This window comes from Arachis stenosperma, chromosome 1, assembly GCF_014773155.1.
Source record: "Arachis stenosperma cultivar V10309 chromosome 1, arast.V10309.gnm1.PFL2, whole genome shotgun sequence".
Classification (NCBI taxonomy): domain Eukaryota; kingdom Viridiplantae; phylum Streptophyta; class Magnoliopsida; order Fabales; family Fabaceae; genus Arachis; species Arachis stenosperma.
The window spans coordinates 109,907,527-109,930,448 of record NC_080377.1 but is presented as its reverse complement, the minus strand read 5'-3'; the positions used below and the strand labels follow the sequence as shown (position 1 = coordinate 109,930,448).

The 22,922-nt window shown below is 39.5% G+C and overlaps 1 non-coding gene across 1 annotated transcript; it reads right to left on the bottom strand.

The window, feature by feature from the left end:
- Positions 1-2,019: 2,019 nt before the first annotated feature.
- LOC130949268 (small nucleolar RNA R71) lies at positions 2,020-2,127 on the bottom strand. The gene has a single exon (XR_009073357.1). It is a non-coding gene; the product is annotated as a small nucleolar RNA R71 (small nucleolar RNA).
- Between the last annotated feature and the right edge of the window lie 20,795 nt (positions 2,128-22,922).

Here is a 22,922-nt window from a genome sequence, read left to right as displayed (position 1 = left end):
CCATGTCTAATCTGATTGGACCGAGGTTTCAACTTATCATCACAAGAGCTTGTTGATTTTTATCAATCTTGCTTTTGGAGCAGTGATCTGCTAAGGCTTGGCTGGCCTCTGGCCATGTCTAGTGTTTTGGACCGAAGCTTTCTTTGAAAGCTTGGCTGGCTGTGAAGCCATGTCTAATTCCTGGACCGGAGTCTTAGACTAGCATTGCACTGATTCCTGGAATTCTCATTAAGAATTTTGATATCTTTTTCCACTTAATTTTCGAAAAACACAAAAAAATCAAAAAAATCATAAAATCCAAAAAATTTCTTGTTTGAGTCTAGTCTCATCTTAAGTTTGGTGTCAATTGCATGCATGTGTCTTAAGGATCTTCAAGTAATTCTTGATGATTTCTTACTCTGATCTTTGAATTCTTTTGGCTTGAGTGTTTATGTGTCTCATATAGTGTCAGTAGTATACAAACTGCTAAGTTTGGTGTCTTGCATGCATTGTTATTTGATTCTTGTTGCATTTTGATTATTAAAAATCCAAAAATATTTTTAATTGGTGTCTTTTCAAGTCAATAACACAAAGAATTGAAGATTCAGAACATACAGCAGAGGAATTGCACAGAAAAAGCTGGGCGTTCAAAACGCCCAGTGAAGAAGGACAGACTGGCGTTTAAACGCCAGCCAGGGTACCTGGTTGGGCGTTTAACGCCCAAAAAGGGTGTATTTTGGGCGTTAAACGCCAGAATGTGCACCATTCTGGGCGTTTAACGCCAGGATGGCACTAGGGGGAAGATTTTGTTTTCAAAATCAATTTTTTTTCAAGTTTTCAAAGTTTTTTCAAAATCAAATCTTTTTCAAATCATATCTTTTCAATCAAATGTTTTCAAAATCAATTTCTTTCCTTTTTCAAAGATACTTACTAACAATTAATGATTTGATTGAACATCTCAAATTTGTTGCCTTTTCTGTTGAGAAAGGTTTAATGTTTGAATCATATCTTTTCTTGTTAGGCAAGTCACTAATTTTCAAAATCAAATCTTTTAAAATTATTTTCAAAACATATCTTTTAAAATTGTTTTCAAATCATATCTTCTCAATCACATTTTTTTTAAACCAATCATATCTTCTCAACCACATCTTTTTCAAAATAGTTCTCAATCAAATCTTTTTAACTTCTAATTTCAAAATCTTTTTCAAAAATCACTTGATTTCTCTTCCACTTTCAATTTTCGAAAATTATCAATCAATTTTTCAAAATGTTTTTAAAATCTTCTTAATTTAATTTTCGAAAATCCTCTTCCCTCTCTCTCACATCCTTCTATTTTATGGAGTACTACTCCTTCTTAATGCACAATTCGAACTCTATCTCATCAAGTTCGAATTCTTCTACCTTCTTTCTTCTACTTTTCTTTTCCTCTGACACTTTAAGGAATCTCTATACTGTGACATAGAGGATTCCACATTTTCTTTTTCTCTTCTCTTTCATATGAGCAGGAGCAGAGACAAAGGCATTCTTGTTGAAGCTGACCCTGAACCTGAAAGGACCTTGAAGAGAAAGCTAAGAGAAGCTAAAGCACAACTCTCTGTTGAGGACCTGACCAAATTCTTCAAGGAAGAAGAACCCATGGCAGCCGAAAACAACAACAATGCCAACAATGCAAGGAAGGTGCTGGGTGACTTTACTGCACCTACTCCCGACTTCTATGGGAGAAGCATCTCTATCCCTGCCATTGGAGCAAACAACTTTGAGCTCAAGCCTCAATTAGTTTCTCTAATGCAACAGAATTGCAAGTTCCATGGACTTCCAATGGAAGATCCTCATCAGTTTTTAGCTGAGTTCTTGCAAATCTGTGACACAGTCAAGACTAATGGGGTTGACCCTGAGGTCTACAGGCTGATGCTATTCCCTTTTGCTGTAAGGGACAGAGCTAGAATATGGTTGGATTCACAACCTAAAGATAGCCTGGACTCTTGGGAAAAGCTAGTCAATGCCTTCTTGGCAAAGTTCTTTCCACCTCAAAAATGGAGTAAGCTTAGAGTGGAAGTCCAAACCTTCAGACAGAAGGATGGAGAATCCCTCTATGAAGCTTGGGAAAGATACAAACAATTAATCAGAAAATGTCCCTCAGACATGCTTTCTGAATGGAGCATCATAGGTATTTTCTATGATGGTCTCTCTGAACTATCCAAGATGTCTTTGGATAGCTCTGCTGGAGGATCTCTTCATCTGAAGAAGACGCCTACAGAAGCTCAGGAACTAATTGAAATGGTTGCGAATAACCAATTCATGTACACTTCTGAAAGAAATCCTGTGAACAATGGGACTAGTCAGAAGAAAGGAGTTCTTGAGATTGACACTCTGAATGCCATATTGGCTCAGAACAAAATATTGACCCAACAAGTCAATTTGATTTCTCAAAGTCTGTCTGGAATGCAAAATGCACCAAGCAGTACTAAGGAAGCTTCATCTGAGGAAGAAGCTTATGATCCTGAGAACCCTTCAATGGAAGAGGTGAATTACATGGGAGAACCCTATGGAAACACCTATAATTCTTCATGGAGAAATCACCCAAATTTCTCATGGAAGAATCAAGAAAGACCTCAACAAGGTTTTAACAACAATAATGGTGGAAGAAATAGGTTTAGCAATGGCAAGCCTTTTCCATCATCTTCTCAGCAACAGACAGAGAATTCTAAGCAGAACCCCTCTGACTTAGCAACCATGGTCTCTGATCTAATCAAAACCACTCAAAGTTTCATGACTGAAACACGATCCTCCATTAGGAATTTGGAAGGACAAGTGGGTCAGCTGAGCAAGAAAATTACTGAACTCCCTCCCAGTACTCTCCCAAGTAATACAGAAGAAAATCCAAAAGGAGAGTGCAAAGCCATAAACATGGCCGAATATGAAGAGGAAAGAGAGGAGGTGGACGCCACTGAGGAAGACCTCAATGGGCGTGCACCAATCTCCTCTGAGTCCCCCAAAGAGGAACCATGGGAATCTGAGGCTCAAAATGAGACCATAGAGATTTCATTGGACTTACTTCTGCCATTCATGAGCTCTGATGAGTATTCTTCCTCTGAAGAGGATGAGTATGTCATTGAAGAGCAAGTTGCTAAATACCTTGGAGCAATCATGAAGCTAAATGACAAGTTGTTTGGAAATGAGACTTGGGAAGATGAACCTCCCTTGCTCACCAAAGAACTGGATGACTTGTCTAGGCAGAAATTACCTCAAAAGAGACAAGATCCTGGGAAGTTTTCCATACCTTGTACCATAGGCACCATGACCTTCAAGAAGGCCTTGTGTGACTTAGGGTCAAGTGTAAACCTCATGCCTCTCTCTGTAATGGAGAAGCTAGGGATCTTTGAGGTACAAGCTGCAAGTATCTCACTAGAGATGGCAGACAACTCAAGAAAACAAGCTCATGGACTTGTAGAGAATGTTTTGGTAAAAGTTGAAGACCATTACATCCCTACTGATTTCATAGTCCTAGAGACTGGGAAGTGCATGGATGAATCCGTCATCCTTGGCAGACCCTTCCTAGCCACAGCAAAGGCTGTGATTGATGTTGATAGAGGTGAACTGATCATTCAAGTGAATGAAAAATTCTTAGTGTTTAAGGCTCAAGGATATCCCTCTGTCACCATGGAGAAGAAGCATAAAGAGCTTCTCTCAAATCAGAGACAAACAGAGCCCCCACAGTCAAACTCTAAGTTTGGTGTTGGGAGGCCACAACCAAACTCTAAGTTTGGTGTTGAACCCCCACATTCAAACTCTAAGTTTGGTGTTGGGAGGTTCCAACATGACTCTGAGTATCTGTGAGGCTCCATGAGAGTCCTCTGTCAAGCTAATGACATTAAAGAAGCGCTTGTTGGGAGGCAACCCAATGTTTTATAATTAACTATTTCCTTTTGTTATTTTATCTTTTTTGTAGGTTGATGATCATAAGAAGTCACAAAATCCATTGAAAAAGCAAAAAACAAAATGAAAAATAGGAAGAAAAACAGCACACCCTGGAGGAAGATGTTGCTGGCGTTCAAACGCCAGTAAGCCTAGCAGTTGGGCGTTTAACGCCCAGTCTGGCACCATTCTGGGCGTTTAACGCCAGAAAGGGGCACCAGACTGGCGTTAAACGCCAGGAAAGGGCAAGAACCTGGCGTTAAACGCCAGGAATGGGCACCAGCCCGGCGTTTAACGCCAGAAATAGCTCAAAACGTGATTTTGAGCAACATTTGGTGCAGGGATGACTTTTCCTTGACACCACAGGATCTGTGGACCCCACAGGACCCTCACCAACCCCACCACCACCCTCTCTCCTCTTCCCCCATTCACCAATCACCTCAATACCTCTTCCCCAAAAACCCTTCACCTATCAAATCCCATCTTTCTCTTCACCACTCACATCCATCCTTCACAAAACCCCACCAACCTCACCCTTCAAATTCAAACCACTTTCCCTCCCAAACCCACCCATAATGGCCGAACACCATCTCCCCTCTCTCCTATAAATACCCTTCTTCACTCCTTCATTTTCACACAACCTAAACACCACTTTTCCCCTTCTTTGGCCGAATACAAAGCCATCCCCTTCTCCCTCATTTCTTCTTCTTCTACTCTCTTCTTTCTTCTTTTGCTCGAGGACGAGCAAACCTTTTAAGTTTGGTGTGGTAAAAGCGTTGCTTTTTCGTTTTCCATAACCATTTATGGCATCCAAGGCCAGAGAAACCTCTAGAAAGAGGAAAGGGAAGGCAAAAGCTTCCACCTCCGAGTCATGGGAGATGGATAGATTCATCTCAAGGGTGCATCAAGACCACTTCTATGAAGTTGTGGCCTTGAAGAAGGTGATCCCCGAGGTCCCCTTTTCACTCAAAAAGGGTGAATATCCGGAGATCCGCCATGAGATCCGAAGAAGAGGTTGGGAAGTACTTACCAACCCCATTCAACAAGTCGGAATCTTGATGGTTCAAGAGTTCTATGCCAATGCATGGATCACAAAGAACCATGATCAAAGTATGAACCCGGATCCAAAGAATTATCTTACTATGGTTCGGGGGAAATACTTGGATTTTAGTGCGGAAAATGTAAGGTTAGCATTCAACTTGCCTATGATGCAAGGAGATGAACATCCTTACACTAGAAGGGTCAACTTTGATCAAAGGTTAGACCAAGTCCTCACAGTTATATGTGAAGAGGGCGCACAATGGAAGAGAGATTCAAGAGGCAAGCCGGTTCAATTGAGAAGGCATGACCTCAAACCCGTGGCTAGAGGATGGTTGGAGTTTATCCAACGCTCAATCATTCCCACTAGCAACCGGTCCGAAGTTACTCTAGACCGGGCCATCATGATTCATAGCATCATGATTGGAGAAGAAGTGGAAGTTCATGAGGTTATAGCCCAAGAACTCTATAAAGTGGCGGACAAGTCTTCCACCTTGGCAAGGCTAGCCTTTCCTCATCTCATTTGTCACCTCTGTTATTCAGTTGGAGTTGACATAGAGGGAGACACCCCCATTGATGAGGACAAGCCCATCACCAAGAAAAGGATGGAGCACACAAGAGACCCCTCTCATCATGAGATCCCTGAGATACCTCAAGGGATGCACTTTCCTCCACAAGACTATTGGGAGCAAGTAAACACCTCCCTAGGAGAATTGAGTTCCAACATGGGACAACTAAGGGTGGAGCATCAAGAACACTCCATTCTCCTCCATGAAATTAGAGAAGATCAAAGAATTATGAGAGAGGAGCAACAAAGACAAGGAAGAGACATTGAGGAGCTCAAGCACTCCATAGGATCTTCAAGAGGAAGAAAGAGCCGCCATCACTAAGGTGGACCCGTTCTTTGATTTCCTTGTTCTTTATTCTTCTGTTTTTCGAATTTTATGCTTATGTTTATCCATGTTTGTGTCTTGTGATCATTAGTGTCTTTAGTGTCTATGCCTTAAAGTTATGAATGTCCTATGAATCCATCACCTTTCTTGAATAAAAACGTGCTTAATTGAGAAAAAAGGAAAGAATTGCATGAATTTTGAATTTTATAATAGTTTAATTATTTTGATGTGGTGGCAATACTCTTGTTCTCTGAATGTATGCTTGAACAGTGCATATGTCTTTTGAATTTGTGGTTCATGAATGTTGGCTCTTGAAAGAATGATGAAAAAGGAGACATGTTACTGAGGATCTGAAAAATCATAAAAATGATTCTTGAAGCAAGAAAAAGCAGTGAATACAAAAAAAAAAGAGAGAGAGAAGAGGCGAAAAAAAAAAGGGGGAAAAACCGAAAAAAAAGAAAGAAAAAGAAAAAAAAAAAAGAGAAAGAAAAAGAAAGAATAAAGTTGTGATCCAAGGCAAAAAGAGTGTGCTTAAGAACCCTGGACACCTCTAATTGGGGACTTTAGCAAAGCTGAGTCACAATCTGAAAAGGTTCACCCAATTATGTGTCTGTGGCATGTATGTATCCGGTGGTAATACTGGAAGACAGAGTGCTTTGGGCCACAGCCAAGACTCAATAAGTAGCTGTGTTCAAGAATCATCATACTTAACTAGGAGAATCAATAACACTATCTGGATTCTGAGTTCCTAAAGAAGCCAATCATTCTGAATTTCAAAGGATAGAGTGAGATGCCAAAACTGTTCAGAGGCAAAAAGCTAAAAGCCCCGCTCATCTAATTAATACTGATCTTCATAGATGTTTTTGGAATTCATTGCATATTCTCTTCTTTTTATCTTATTTGATTTTCAGTTGCTTGAGGACAAGCAACAATTTAAGTTTGGTGTTGTGATGAGCGGATAATTTATACGCTTTTTGGCATTGTTTTTAGTATGTTTTTGGTAGTTTTAGTTGAGCTTTTATTATATTTTTATTAGTTTTTAGTTAAAATTCACTTTTCTGGACTTTACTATGAGTTTGTGTGTTTTTCTGTGATTTCAGGTATTTTCTGGCTGAAATTGAGGGATCTGAGCAAAAATCTGATCCAGAGACTCAAAAGGACTGCAGATGCTGTTGGATTCTGACCTCCCTGCACTCGAAGTAGATTTTCTGGAGCTACAGAAGCCCAATTGGCGCGCTCTCAACGGCGTTGGAAAGTAGACATCCTGGGCTTTCCAGCAATATATGATAGTCCATACTTTGCCCAAGATTTGATGGCCCAAACCGGCGTTCAAAGTCACCTCAAGAAATCCCAGCGTTAAACGCTGGAACTGGCACCCAAATGGGAGTTAAACGCCCAAACTGGCATAAAAGCTGGCGTTTAACTCCAAGAAGAGTCTCTACACGAAAATGCTTCAATGCTCAGCCCAAGCACACACCAAGTGGGCCCGGAAGTGGATTTTTATGTCATTTACTCATCTCTGTACACCCTAGGCTACTAGTTTTCTATAAGTAGGACCTTTTGCTATTGTATTTATATCTTTAGACTTTGGTAGCTATCTTCGTTTTATGCTATCTTAGATCATTGGGAGGCTGGCCATTCGGCCATGCCTAGACCTTGTTCTTATGTATTTTCAACGGTGGAGTTTCTACACACCATAGATTAAGGTGTGGAGCTCTGCTGTACCTCGAGTATTAATGCAATTACTATTGTTCTTCTATCCAATTCCGCTTGTTCTTTGTCCAAGATATCACTTGTTCTTCAACTTGATGAATGTGATGATCCGTGACACTCATCATCATTCTCACTCATAAACAAGGTGACTGACAACCACTCTTGTTCTACAAGCAACAAAGGCTCTAGTGAATATCTCTTGGATTCCTGATAACACGATGCATGGTTGATCGCCTGACAACCGAGTGCTCGCCTGACAAACGAGCCAACCATTCCGTGAGATCAGAGTCTTCGTGGTATAGGCGAGAACTGATGGCGGCATTCAAGAGAATCCGGAAGGTCTAACCTTGTCTGTGGTATTCTGAGTAGGATTCAATGATTGAATGACTGTGACGTGCTTCAAACTCCTGAAGGCGGGGCGTTAGTGACAGACGCAAAAGAATCACTGGATTCTATTCCGGCCTGATTGAGAACCGACAGATGGATAGCCGTGCCGTGACAGGGTGCGTTGAACATTTCCAATGAGAGGATGGGAGGTAGCCACTGACAACGGTGAAACCCTTGCATAAGTTTGCCATGGAAAGGAGTAAGAAGGATTGGATGAAGACTGTAGGAAAGCAGAGAGACGGAAGGGAAGGCATCTTCATGCGCTTATCTGAAGTTCCTACCAATGAATTACATAAGTATCTCTATCTTTATCTTTTATGTTATTTTCGTTCATCACCATATACATTTGAGTCTGCCTGACTAAGATTTACAAGATGACCATAGCTTGCTTCATAGCAACAATCTCCGTGGGATCGACCCTTACTCACGTAAGGTATTACTTGGACGACCCAGTGCACTTGCTGGTTAGTTGTGCGAAGTTGTGTAATGCCATGGAATTGAACTACCAAGTTTTTGGGGTTCATGACCGGGGATTATGAGAGTTGTGAAAAGTATTGTTCACAATTTCGCGCACCACTCGGCTACTTCACACAGGACGTGAAGCCTCAAGATAAGACCACATTGAAAGGTGCTAGCAATGGGTCTATGAAAAAGTACAAGACCACTGATGAAGCATGGCAATTGATCAGTGACTTTGCTGAATCCACTAGGAATCACAAGCAGAGGCAAAGCCACTCAAAATCTATTGCAGAGGTATCCTCTAGTAGAGAGACTACTGCTCTAACTTAGAGTATATGTGAAATGACCAACTTACTGAAGCAGATGCAGTTGAGTCAACAACAAGCTCAGCAAGCTCAGCCTTCCCCACCACAACAAAGCCAACAGTTGGTTGCACAAAGAGTATGCAGGATCTATGCTGATTATAGTCATTATACTGATGAATGTCCGCAACTCCAAAAGGAAGACAACACTGTGGCAGCCGCTCATAACTTCTATGACCGCCCAATTCAAGGATACAATCAAGGTGGCAGCTACAATCATGGATGGCAGGACAATTCCAACCTAGGTTGGAAAGATATTTCTAACCATGGTTAGAGGGACAATAACAACAGAGGAGGCAATGATAACAATGGAAACCAGAGGTAGAATAACAATAACAACATCAGACAGCAGAATCAGAATCAGGCCTACAGAGCACCTCATCTAAGGCAGTGAAGAACTGAAGATTGATGGTTTAGAAGTTATAGTAAACTCTCGTTGTAGGTATAGTTACTAAACCAAGCAATCAACCTTTCTTACAAACGTTTTGGTTGTCACAAGTAACAAACCCCTAAATAAATTGATAACCGAAGTATTTAAACCTCGGGTCGTCTTCTCAAGGAATTGCAGGGAGGTATGTTCTTATTATTGGCTATGAAAAAGGTAAAATTGGGGGTTTTGGAGATGAGGAAGAAGTATGACAAGTAATTCAAATGACAATTAAAATAAATAAATAACTATAAAATAAACTATTGGCAAGATATGCAATTTCGGAAGTCCTATCCTAGTTACTCCTATAAGAATGGAAGTTAATCCCACTTAGTTAACCTTTGCGTAAGCAAGGGAAAGTCAAGTGAACCAATTGGTTAGATTTCCCAAGTCCTAGCCAAATCCTAAGGAAAGACTAGAGTTAGTGGAATTCCAGTTAATTAGTCGACATAACAATCAATCATGAATAGTTGAGAACTCAAGAGCTTCCAGTTAATCAATTAAAGCCAATAGTAAATAATCTAAATTAAAATTAAAGAAAAGCAATCATGAGTCTGAAATACCTCAAATTATATTAAATAGAAAATGTCAATTCTAACATGGACAATATCATCAGCCAATTGGACAACATCAATCAAACACAATTAAAAATATCAGAGTAAATAAAAGTAGAAGAGAAACATAAATTATTGAACCCGATGAAGATAAAATAATCCTGAAGTGAAAAGAAATCCTAATCCTAAAATAAATTCTAATCCTAATCCTAATCCTAAGAGAGAGGAGAGAACCTCTCTCGCTAAAAACTACATCTAAAACTAAAAATTATGAATTATGAAAGCATAATGAGTCTCTGCATGTTCCCTGACTTTAATCTGTGTTTCTGGGCCAAAAACTAGGTTGAAATCCGGCCCAGAATCTCTGCCAGCGACTTTTGTAATTCTGCAGATCGCGCACGTCACGCGGAATCGTCATTCACGCGGACGCGTCATTCGGCATTTTTCTTTTTCATGCGGGCGCATCGTCCATGCCTCCGCGTCACTTCTGCTTTTCCAATCCGCGCGTCCGCATCACTCATGCGGCCGCGTCACTGCGAATTCCTTTCTTCCGCGCGGTCGCATCGCTGACCCGTATGCGTCAGTTCTCGCTGGTCATCTCCTCAATTTCTTGTGTTCCTTCCATTTTTGCAAGCTTCCTTCCCAATCTCTCACTCATTCATGCCCTATAAAGCCTGAAACACTTAACACACAGATCAAGGCATCGAATGGTAATAAGAGAGGATTAAGATTAGCTAAATTAAGACCAAAGAAGCATGTTTTCAATCATGTAATAATTTTAGGAAGGAAATATAAATGCATGCTAATTATATGAATAAGTGGGTAAAGACCATGATAAAACCACACAATTAAACACATTGTAAACCATAAAATAGTGGTTTATCAGGCAGCCCCAAGCATCTCAGCAGACCCCACAGATCACTTATCCCTCTTCATCTTCTAATGATGAGTTACTACAATCTATTGATCGGAGACAACAGGCCATGGAAAATAACCTTGCTTCTACTCTAAATGGTCTGAACTCTACCTTGCAAGCTCTTGTCTCACAAATTGGATCACTAAATAACTCTAACAACCTGCCTTCGAGCTCCAGTGGCATCCCCTCTCAACCATTACCCAATCCCAAGGGTGGCATTAATGCCATCACCTTGAGGTCCGGAATCACATTACAGGAGAGGAACCATGAAGAGCCAAGCCCACCAGAACACACTCCAGCTGAAGATGTAGTGGAAGTGGAAGATGCTGAAGAGGAAGAGGACGTACAAGACATAGTTGAAGAAGAGGAAGCTCAACTACATAATAAAGTACCAAATGATGCTGAAGCTGCAGATAATGCCCGTCCTATCCCCTTTCCATAACTCGCAAGGAAGCCCAAGAAGCAGATGGAACTTGATCCCAAAATGGTAGAAATATTCAAAAAGGTTGAGGTTACTGTTCCCTTTTTTGATGTTATTCAACAAGTACCTAAATATGCAAAGTTTCTAAAGGATTTATGTATACATAAAGATAAAATTAATAAATTAGAAACTATTCCTTTAGGTAGTTCTATCTCTGCTTTAATGGGAGGTGTACCTGAAAAATATAGTGATCCAGGTCCATGTATGGTTAACTGTACCATTAGAGGTATGATATTTTCTGACTGCATGTGTGATTTAGGAGCGTGTGTTAGTATAATGCCTTTGTCTATATATGATACCTTGAGGCTTCCTCCCTTAAAAAGGTTGACAGCTCGTTTTGTGTTAGCAGATAAAAGCATTATTACAGTGGTTGGAATTGCTGAAGATGTATTAGTGAGCATTAAGGGGCTCACCTTTCCCATTGACTTCTATATCCTGGAAATGCCCCCTAATGACTCAGGGATGCCATCATCAATCCTGCTTAGAAGACCATTCCTGAAGACTTCAAAGTTCAAGCTGGATGCATTCTCAGGAACTTACTCTTTTGAGATAGATGGCAGAATAGTGAAGTTCAGTTTAAATGAAGCTATGAAGCACCCTCCGGAAGATCATTCTATCTCCCAGTGTGACATCATTGATGAAACTGTAGCTGAAGTTCACCAGGAAGAATTAGAAGAGAAGTACATAGGGCAAGGTCTAAGTGTAGGGACACTTTCTGAAGACAATGAGAGCACTTTGCCATTATCACCAGCTCTGGATGATCTAGAGCCTGGCTATGAGTGGAAATTAGAACTAAAGCCCCTCCCTCCACACCTCAAGTATGCTTACCTTGAGGACAAGCAAAAGTTCCCAGTTATCATTGTAAGGGAACTCACTTCCCAACAAGAAGACCAACTACTCTGTGTGCTGAGAAAACATAAGAAAGCAATTGGATGGAGCTTGACGGATATAGTAGGCATCAATCCTCAAGTTTGTGAGCACATAATATTCTTAGAAGAGGGAGCAAAGCCTGTCCGTCAACCTCAAAGAAGATTGAATCCCACCATCTTAGAAGTTGTCAAGAAAGAAGTGACCAGGCTACTTGAAGCAGATATCATTTACCCCATCTCAGATAGCGAATGGGTCAGTCCAGTACAAGTAGTGCCCAAGAAGTCTAGAGTCACAACAGTAAGGAATGAGCATGGAGAGCTTTTGACAACTAGAGTGCAGAATTCATGGAGAGTTTACATTGACTATAGGCGTCTCAACCAAGCCACTCGCAAGGATCATTACCCCTTGCCATTCATTGATCAGATGCTTGATCGCCTGTCAGGTAAATCCCATTATTGCTTTTTAGATGGTTATACAGGCTATTTCCAAATTCATATAGCTCCTGAAATTCAGGAAAAGACTATTTTTACATGTCCTTTTGGAACTTATGCTTATAAGAGAATGCCCTTTGGCTTATGCAATACACCAGCTACTTTCCAAAGGTGCATGATAAGTCTTTTCTCTGACCTCATTGAGAACTGTATGGAGGTTTTTATGGATGATTTTAGTGTATATGGTGATTCATTTAGCCTTTGCTTGGATATTTTATCTAGAGTGTTGGATAGATGTGTTAGTACGAACCTTATATTGAATTTTGAAAAATGTCACTTTATGGTAAAACAAGGGGTTGTACTAGGACATGTTGTGTCTAATACTGGCATTTCCGTAGATCCAGCAAAGGTGGACGTTATTTCCAGTTTACCTTAACCTTCCTTCGTAAGAGAAGTCCGTTCGTTCCTTGGCCATGTAGGTTTTTATAGGAGATTTATTAAGGACTTCAGTAAGGTAGCATTGCCTTTATCCAGATTGCTGTAGAAAGATATTGAGTTCGAGTTCAGTGAAAGTTGTAAGCAAGCTTTTGATAAGCTGAAAACCGCCCTGACTCAAGCTCTAATTGTGAGAGGACCAGACTGGAGTCAGCCATTTGAAATTATGTGTGATGCTTCCAATCATGCAGTAGGAGCGGCGCTGGCTCAGCGTGAAGGTAAGGATCCTTTTGTAACTGCTTATGCGTCTAAGACTTTAGACGCTGCTCAGTCTAATTACACTACTACTGAGAAAGAGCTTCTTGCTATTGTTTTTGCTCTGGATAAATTTCGAGCCTATTTACATGGTGCTAAAGTAGCAGTGTACTCAGACCATGCAGCTCTAAAATATCTATTGGCTAAAAAGGAATCCAAACTAAGGCTTATACGTTGGATACTGCTACTACAAGAATTTGATTTAGAAATTAAGGATAGGAGTGGTAACTAGAATCTAGTGGCAGACCACTTGAGTCACCTTGAGCACATTAAGGATGACTCCACTCCTATAGATGATCATTTCCCATTTGATAACCTGCAAGAAGTATCTGAAGTAGTCCCTTGGTATGCACTTGTAGCTAATTATCTAGTTAGCCACACTTTTCCTCCAAATTTTACTAAGCATCAAAGAGACAAGCTGAAAAGCGAGTCCAATGCAAATATTATATATGGGATGATCCATATTTATGGAGGTGTGGTGCTGACCAGGTAATTAGACGGTGTGTGTCTCAATCAGAATTCCAGTCCATTTTAGAGGCCTGCCACTCATCTGAGAGTGGAGGACATTTTGGCTATCAAAGAACAGCTAGAAAAATTCTAGACTGTGGATTATGGTGGCCTACTCTTTTTAAAGACGCTGTTGAATTTTGTAAATCTTGTTCCCCTTACCAAAGGTTTGGTAATATATCCATGAGGGATTAGATGCCTCAACAGATTATGCTTTTTTGGGAAATTTTTGATGTTTGGGGCATTGACTTCATGGGTCCATTTCTAAATTCTAATAGTTACTTTTATATATTGTTAGCTGTAGATTACATTTCTAAATGGGTGGAAGCAATTCCTACCCACACTGATGATGCTAACACTGTTGTTTCCTTTGTTAGAAACCATATCATTTGTCACTTTGGATCACTATGAGCAATCGTGAGCGATCAAGGCACCCACTTTTGTAATAGGAGACTAACAAGATTACTGAAAAAGCATGGGATAATTTATAAAGTAGCAATAGTCTACCATCCCCAGACTAATGGGCAAGCCGAGGTGTCTAACAGAGAAATAAAGCATATATTGCAGAAGATAGTCAAACCTCATAGAAGAGACTGGAGCACCAGGCTCCAAGATGCGCTTTAGGCATATCAGACAGCATATAAGACACCAATCGGGATGAGTCCTTTCTGCTTAGTTTATAGAAAGGCCTGTCACCTCCCAGTTGAGATAGAATACAAAGCCTTTTGGGCAGTGAAAGAGTGCAACATGGGATTTGAAAAAGCCAGAGCTGAAAGGAAGTTGCAACTACAAGAATTAGAAAGCCTTCGCCTAAAAGCTTATGAGAACTCCAGGCTGTACAAAGAAAAGATGAAAGCTGTGAATGATAAGCACATCAAGAGGAGAGAGTTCCAACCTGGGGACTTAGTCCTCCTTTACAACTCCAGACTGAGGCTCATGCCAGGGAAGTTGAGGTCAAGATGGGAAGGTCCCTATAGAGTAAAGAAGGCCGAGCCATACGGAGTTTTCCACCTGAGTCATCCTTCAAGCTCTGAATTCATCAAAGTCAATGGACATCGCTTAAAGCTATATCATGGTGAGAAGATGAAGAAAAACAAGGAGCTAGAGATCTTCCTCTTGGAGGATCCACCAACAGCAGAAGACTGAGCTAGTGGAGCGTCCAACTTAAGGATGTTAAAGCAAAGTGCTGGGTGGGAGACAACCCACGTTGGTATGATCGTTCCTTTCTCTCTTCTTTGTTTTCTTTTTCAATAACTCTTCTCATTATTAGTACATATAGTTTGCATCTTCATTTGCACATTGCATATAAAAAAATGCACGCAACGCGTAAGCGTCGCTGACGTGTCCGCATCACAGGTGCATAAGGAAGAAAGGAAAATTGAACAGAGAGTCACGTGAAAGCGTGGCTGGAGGCGTGCCTTAAGCACAAATATACCCACACGACCGCGTCACTGACGCGTTTGCGTTGTTTGCGAACTAGCCTCCCCACGCGTCCGCGTCACCCACGCGAATGCGTGGCTTTGTGAAATCGACGTAAATGGGTGTATGACAGTAAGTTGGGCTAGAATGGGGCTGGACCCATGCTGGAAGCACAAGTTCACTCACGCGAACGCGTTCCCCACGCGTTTGCGTCATTTTTCATATGATGGCCATTCACGCGATCGCGTCAACCACGCGACCGTGTCACCCAAACATTTGGCAAAAAGAGTATCGAACAGAGAGTTGCGTGAACGCGAGGCTGCTCTCGCGCCAATCGCAGCAATCAACTCATGCGACTGCGTGACCCACGCGTTCGTGTCATCTAGCAATCGCGCAATCCACACGAACACGTGACCTACGCGTCCGCGTCACATGCGGCGCACAGCTTATCTAGATCAGCCAAATATCATATCTTTTCTTCCCCAAATCCTAATTTTTCTTTCTCCCTTCTTATTTCTTTCTTCTTCTTTCTTCATCCTTTCTCACTTTTTACTTACCCTTCCTCTTTTTTTCTTCTTCCCAATCATCATCCCAGTTATTTTTCTTCCTTCTTCCCTCTTTACTTTTCCATTCTTATTTTTTATTTTTTCTTCTTCTCTTTTTCTTTTTACCTTCATCATTTATGTTTTCTTTTTCTTTATCTTTTTAATTCCTTTTTATTGATGTTGGATATTTATTTGCATAATTATTTTCTACATTTTGCTTGTGGATTATCATGGATTCGTTTGACAATTAATATTATTTCTTAAAGGGTTGCTTGCATGTTCTATTTTATATTTTCAAGAACATATTTTCCATGCATGCTCTGTGTTTGTGAAAAAGCCCGTATGGCATCATGCACTACTTTTATGTTATCCTACTACTTTAATGCCTATTTTTCACAAAACCCCTTATATATTTTATTAATTAATATATAATTGTCAATACAAACAGATTGTTTGTTTGAAAAGCTTGGTAATCTAACTTGGACATTGAATGCTTGATCTATGCTACTCATGCCTTTGCCGGCATGCCAATAAACATCTTGCATTTAATTGCCCTCACATGCATTTGCTTTGTTATAATTTATGAACTTTTCACATGTAGTCTAGACCATGTGTTAACGACATCTTTCTTTCCCGTGCATTGATTACCACCCATTATATTCGCTCCTTGCTCGAACCCTTAGCTTTACATATTACTTTTTTTTTTCTTTTTTAGGATGGCCACAAAGAAAGGCAAGGAGAAAGCTACACCCAAACCACCAGCAAGGAGAGGAACAAAACGAGCATTAGTGGAAGAGCCATCTTCAACAGCAGTAAAACCCTCAACAAAAAGAATCAAGAGGATCATCAAAGGTCAATGAAAAAGAAAAAGCCTTCCCAGCAAAGGATACTGCGCGGTTTCCTAACCACTATTGTGAGCAGATGTTCCCTATCCTGGCAGAGAGGAATTACAATAATAAATACCTTCTTATCCTTCCGACCAAGATTGCTACCTTTGTTGAGCCGCAAATTGAACGAAGACAATGGGGATTCCTACGGAGACAGTCACGGCAGGTTAATCTTTCATGGGTAGTAGAATTCTACTCTAACTTTCACATGCCGACCATGCAATCTGTCTATGTCCGTCAAAAACAAGTCTCCAAAACTGAAGAGGCCATTCAGCGAGCTTTAGATCTTCCCCCTGCTCCAGAAGGATTGGACGCATTCCAAGAAGCCTCACTCAAGCGTCAGACATACCAATTCGACTGGGACGCCGTTCTTAGAGTTATCGCATAACCTGGCAGCAGATGGATCTACAGATACCATCAATCCCGACCTAAAGGGATATCGGCTTCAACACTTACCTTGGAAGCTCGAGTATGGGCACAGATCATGTCCCATTATGTCTTTCCGAGCACTCACGAGTCCTCCTTCACTGCAGACATGGCTGTTTTACTCTGGTGTATCCTTACAGACCAGCACCTAAACTTACCAAGACACATCCAGAATGCAATGGGACATGTACAAATTGTGAGCAACTTACCTTTTCCTGCCTTGGTTTCAGATCTTGTCTCAGCAGCCGGAGTTTCCTACAGAGCTGGGGACACCAAAGCCATGCTTCCACGGGATGATCAGTACGTCCCTAACGGGAAATATCTCAGGCCGCCAACAGCCACTACCAGCCAGCCTGCAGAGCCAGCTGCAGACATTCCTCTTTCTACACCACAAGCAACTTCAACAAGTCAACTGCTCCATCAGATACTGGAGAGGTTGAACCGACAAGAATAGAAAGCGAAGCTACGAGAGCGCCGCAACCAGCGCCGTTTCAAATACCTTAAGGAGCTACTCACATGAAACCACAGACCTGACAAAGATCCAGACATTCTAGACTCCACCTCCTTCACCAGCACAGGGAGTCATCACGGTCCCGATGGTGGAGATACTGCTACCAGCCCTCCCTTGTTCCTGACAGATGGCACCGAGGACGGTGCAAAGCTTTAAGTGTTGGGAGATCGGTCAGTACTTGACTTTCAGAGGTAATTTCTCTTCCTTAACACCAATAAAATAGGATATTTAGTTAGTTTTTCTTTTATAGAATAGGATAGATTACATAGTAATAGGTTAATTGCATGCATGTTCTACTTGATTGAAAAGATAATAAGTTTCTTCTAAGACCCTATTTTTTTTGAAAAATTTTACTAATTTAAATTAAAAGTTTTATGTTAAATTTGCTTGAAGTTGTATTTGGAACATAGTTTAAAAAGCCAAGATCACACAACCCGTGAGATTTTAAGCCTAAGTACATGGTTACATTATTTAACCATAATTGTTTTATTCTTGTGTGTTTACTTCTCTATGATTGTAATCTATATTTTGTTTCATTCTATATGTCCAATATTTAATATATTTATATGCTTGCATATGATTGAGGCCATTATTTGTTTAGCTCACTTATCCCAAATAAGCCTACCCTTTAAATTACCTTTGTTAGCCACTTTGAGCCTTTAAGTCCTATTTGTTCTATATTTTTCCACATTACTAGCCTTAAGTGGAAAAATAATTAAATATCCCGATTGAATCTTTGGTTAGCTTAAGATAGAATTGTGTGTTAATTGAGTATGGGAAGATTGTGGGAACAAAGGTTAATAAGAGAATGTGTCATGATAAAATAATGGGAATTTGGGTACCTACTCATGTGAAACTATTAAAAAAATTTAAAAATCTATGTGCATTGATAAGCTATGTTTATTTTCATGTTAAAAAAAATCCAAAAAATTCAATGAATAAATAAGGGGACAAAATTACCCCAATGCTAAGTTAAAGTTCAAAGATCAATGCATATGTGATAAAATTAAAATAAAAGTTAATACATGAGTATGGAATGTGAAAGTGAAATTTTGGGTAGCTAGGTATGAAATTTGAAGTTATATAGAATATAGATATTATAGGTGAAAGCTTAGGTTAATTAAAGATTCAATTTATAAGCTCACTTGGCCATATATACCCTTACCCTTACCTTAGCCCCATTACAACCTAGAAAAGACCTCATGATGTTTGCATTGGTACATTAAATATTGTTGATTGGTTAGGTGTAGAACAAAATTTAGAAAGCATGATTAAAGAAGAGTAGAGTGATTACCCTATACACTTGAGAGACTAGAGTGCACATACATCATCAGTGAGGGTTCAATGCTTAAATTCTATGTTCCCTGCTTTCATGAGCTATCTTCTTGCATTTTTATATGTTCTTACTGTATAAATTGAATTAGTGGAATTTGATTTATGATTGTCTTGAAGAGCTTACTTACTTTTAACCAACTGGACAAGAATCATATAGTTGCATTCATAGGTTGCATTGCATTGCATAGCATGAGTTTTACATGTCCCTACTCATTTACTTTATCTCCTTCAACTAAGCATGAGGACATGCTAATGTTTAAGTGTGGGGAGGTTGATAAACCATTATTTTATGATTTATATTTGTTCTATGGTTGAAAACTTGCTTCCTAGAGATCTTTTAATTATGTATTTTAATTCTCCTCTATATCATTCGATGCCGTGATCCGTGTGTTAAGTATTTCAGGCTTCATAGGGCAGAAATGGCTTAAAGAATAGAGAAAAAGCTTGCAAAAATGGAAGGAACACAAGAAATAAAGGAGATAACCAGCGAGAAGTGACGCAGACGCATGGCTCACGCGACCGCGCGAAATAGAGAAAATCGCAGTGATGCGCTCGCGTGCCTGACGCGAACACATGGATTGGAAGCTGCACGAGTAACACGAACGCGTGGTCGGCGCGTACGCGTAGCAAAGAAAAATGCTGAATGACACGCACGCGTGGATGACGTGTACGCCTGACATGCGCGATCTGCAGAATTAACAGAATTTGCTGGGGGCAATTTTGGGCCGTGTTTTGACCCAGTTTTCGGCCTAGAAACACAGACTAGAGCCAGGGAACATGCAGAGACTCAGGGGGATTACACATCTTACGACAGTTTTTAGTTTTTAGATCTGATTTTACTCCTCCTCTAGGTTTTTTCTCTACACATTCATAGTTCTTAGAATTTTGTTTTATTGCTTTTTGGATTGGTATATTGAGAAGAGTTATTACCTCCACCAAGACTTCACATTCTAGTTTGTTTTCTTACTTTTCACTTACTCTTTCATATCCTTAATTTGTCCAGAGTTATAATTGGATTATTTTTATAATTTATTAATACAAGAACCATTTTTAATTTTAATTAATCTTTTTTATTATTGTTTATCATGTGTCTCTTTATTTTCCTTTTTAATTTTGTGAAGTTTACATTCATGATAATGGAGTAGTTCGCTAACTTGATTGGGAGTTGATTAAAAGGAGAACCTTAAGTTGGAATACTCAAGAGCTAAATTGTAATTGGGTTTATTGTTAGCTGGCTCTCTAGTCACTAACGCTAATCCTTCCCAAGGGAGAGGATCAGAACTTGTGAATAGAAGTAGACTTCCAACTTACTTGACTTTTCTTTACTCATTAAAGGATAACTAAGTAGAAACAACCTTCAATTATCAATTGATCTTGAGAGAAACCTAACAAGGATAGAACTTCCAATTAATCTACTCCCGGTCAAGATATTTATTTGAATTATATAAATTCTCTCATTTATTTTTCTGTTTCTCAAACTCAAAAATTTCCTGAAAACCTCTGACCAATAAGCTACATTCTTTCCTGCAACTCGTGGGAGACGACCTAGGATTCATGCTCCCAGTATGCTTATTCTAATTTTGTGACAACCCTTCTAAATTGATGAGCGGATTTTTGTTGGTTAAGAACTGTACTTGCAACGTATCTCTTACATTAATTTCTTAATCTGCCAATTTTCGCCACGTCAATGACCTTCAGCAAAGGCAAAAGGTTTCATATATATATATATATCTCTGTGTGTGTGTGTGTGTGTGTGGTTGACTGGTTGCATAAGAAATAGTGGCAAGGAACTAAGTTTAGTGTTCACACACCAAAAATAAGTTCAAAAGCCTACAAGCAAATCTTGCATACTAACCAGTTGCCTAAGGGCTTGAGAAACAAGCAACTTCTAAGGATTATGTAGGATAACATTCAATCTGTGAAAGGGATCTGCATCATCATCCAAAGGAGGAACAATAGAGAGAAATAATGATGACAGAAGGAAAAACTGAGAAACATTCCCAACAGGTTGTATTGACACTTAATCCTTGTTGCTATGAAGTATTTTCACTTGGGGATTCCTTTATGACTTGCTGAAGTGTTCAAATTAGGTGTGAGTGGAGATGTTTGCCAAAAATGCTAGCCTGCATTGTGCTTGTCATAACTCATTAGCTTGAATTTTGTTTTGTTCCTTGCTGCATGAATAAAATAAAAATGTTTGAAATAAAAAGTGAATGTTCAATGTTGTAGAAGTTAGAATGAAATTCAGTGGTGGTATTTATTTGATTTAATAGTTAGCTCAAATAACAAAAGCTGTATAATAACATGTTCTTTGAAGTGTGAATTAGTTTGCTGCTATAAAGTCTGTTATCAATGAATATCCTATGAGAATAAAGCCAAATAAGAAAGAAAAAGAAAAAGAAAAGCCGAGAATGGGCAAAGAAACAAACAATAAGGCTAGACACCAATAGCTTGGACCCTAGGACATATGCCTGTGGTGTTTTCGTACTAGGATATGCTTGGACAAATAGGTTCTGAGGAGTAGTTTGAAACTTGGCCACTTGGATTAACTAATCTGGGATTGCCAACTGAAATTCCACTATCAAGAGCAACCTTGTTACAAAGCATTTAGTAATCCAAAGAGATGCTACTTGATGTGAGTAATTACTACTTGATGCGACCCGGTACACTTGCTGGCGAGTTTGTGTGGAAATCTAATTTCCATCCATCAGTAGGCTGTAAGTTATCAAATCCATGCCAATGGTCCTTCATCTCCCCTGCTATAGAATGAACGCCAGGGCCCTTGTCATTCATTCCAATGGAGGGTGAAGCTCTAGCAGGCTATTCTCTTGGCGATCCTACTCAAAACGCCACAAACAAGGTCGAATCTTTCGAATCAGAGAATGCTGCTTCTTTGGAATCTAGCCTATACCATGGAGACCTTAATCTCTCTAGAGATCGGCTAAACTGGTGTCTCGAGAAGTCCCCAACGAAATCATGGATTAACCATCTGAGAGATGTAATCTATAGCTGTTGGCTTTTGCTTTTCTTCCAGGTACTCACACGAACCTAAGTAGACGCGGGTGTTTGTCAGGCACGTTCGTCTTAATGTGATAAACAGAGCCAATTTGTCAGATCATCCTGTTCATCACGATGAAGGTCGGGATATACATCTTAGAGATAGATCAAACACGCATCGAAGAAGAAGAAATAGTACTTTTATTAATTCATAGGATTCAGCAGGGCTCCTCCCCTTAACCTAGGAGGTTTAGAAACTCATACTGAAATAAAAACAATGGAAGATGAAAACAATGGCAGACCTCCCTCAGTGAGAGTTCTGAAGAAGATGATAAAAAAGGTCTAAGACTTCTCTCCTGAATTGGAGAGTCCCTGAATTACCTAAACATAAGCCCTTAAATACTAAACAGATAACTAGTAAGGATAAAATAGTCTATTTAGTACTAAAATCTACTTCTGGGGCCCACTTGGTGAGTATTTGGGCTGAGCGTTAATGAGATCCATGTGTATTGATTATTATTATTATTATTATTATTATTATTATTATTATTATTATTATTATTATTATTATTATTATTATTATTATTATTATTATTATTCTTATTGTTATTATTATTATTGTTATTATTATTCTTATTATTATTATTATTATTATTGTTATTATTATTATTGTTATTATTATTATTATTACTACTACTACTACTCTTCTTCTTCTTCTTCTTCTTCTTCTTCTTCTTCTTCTTCTTCTTCTTCTTCTTCTTCTTCTTCTTCTTCTTCTTCCAGTGGACGAAGGCCATTAAGGAAGTAGTTCCTATATTAATCATCATTATCAACATCTTATCTTCCCTTATGAACCACCGAAACCATAAGCAAAATAGAGAGAAATCCCGTGAGAGAGAAAAGAAATGTCTCTATGGAACTGTGATCTTCAATTTTTGATTTCTTGTGATCCATAATTTCAATAAAAAATCTAATCAAGTAAAAGTATTTGTATCCTCCTCCTCTACACGTTGGCGTTATTTTTTTCAGTAGAAGCAGACGGTGCCGTAGTTCTTTTTTCCCTTGAGTTCGGCCAATTGAAGTTCTAGGAGACACTAACGATTTTTGACATTTTCTTCTT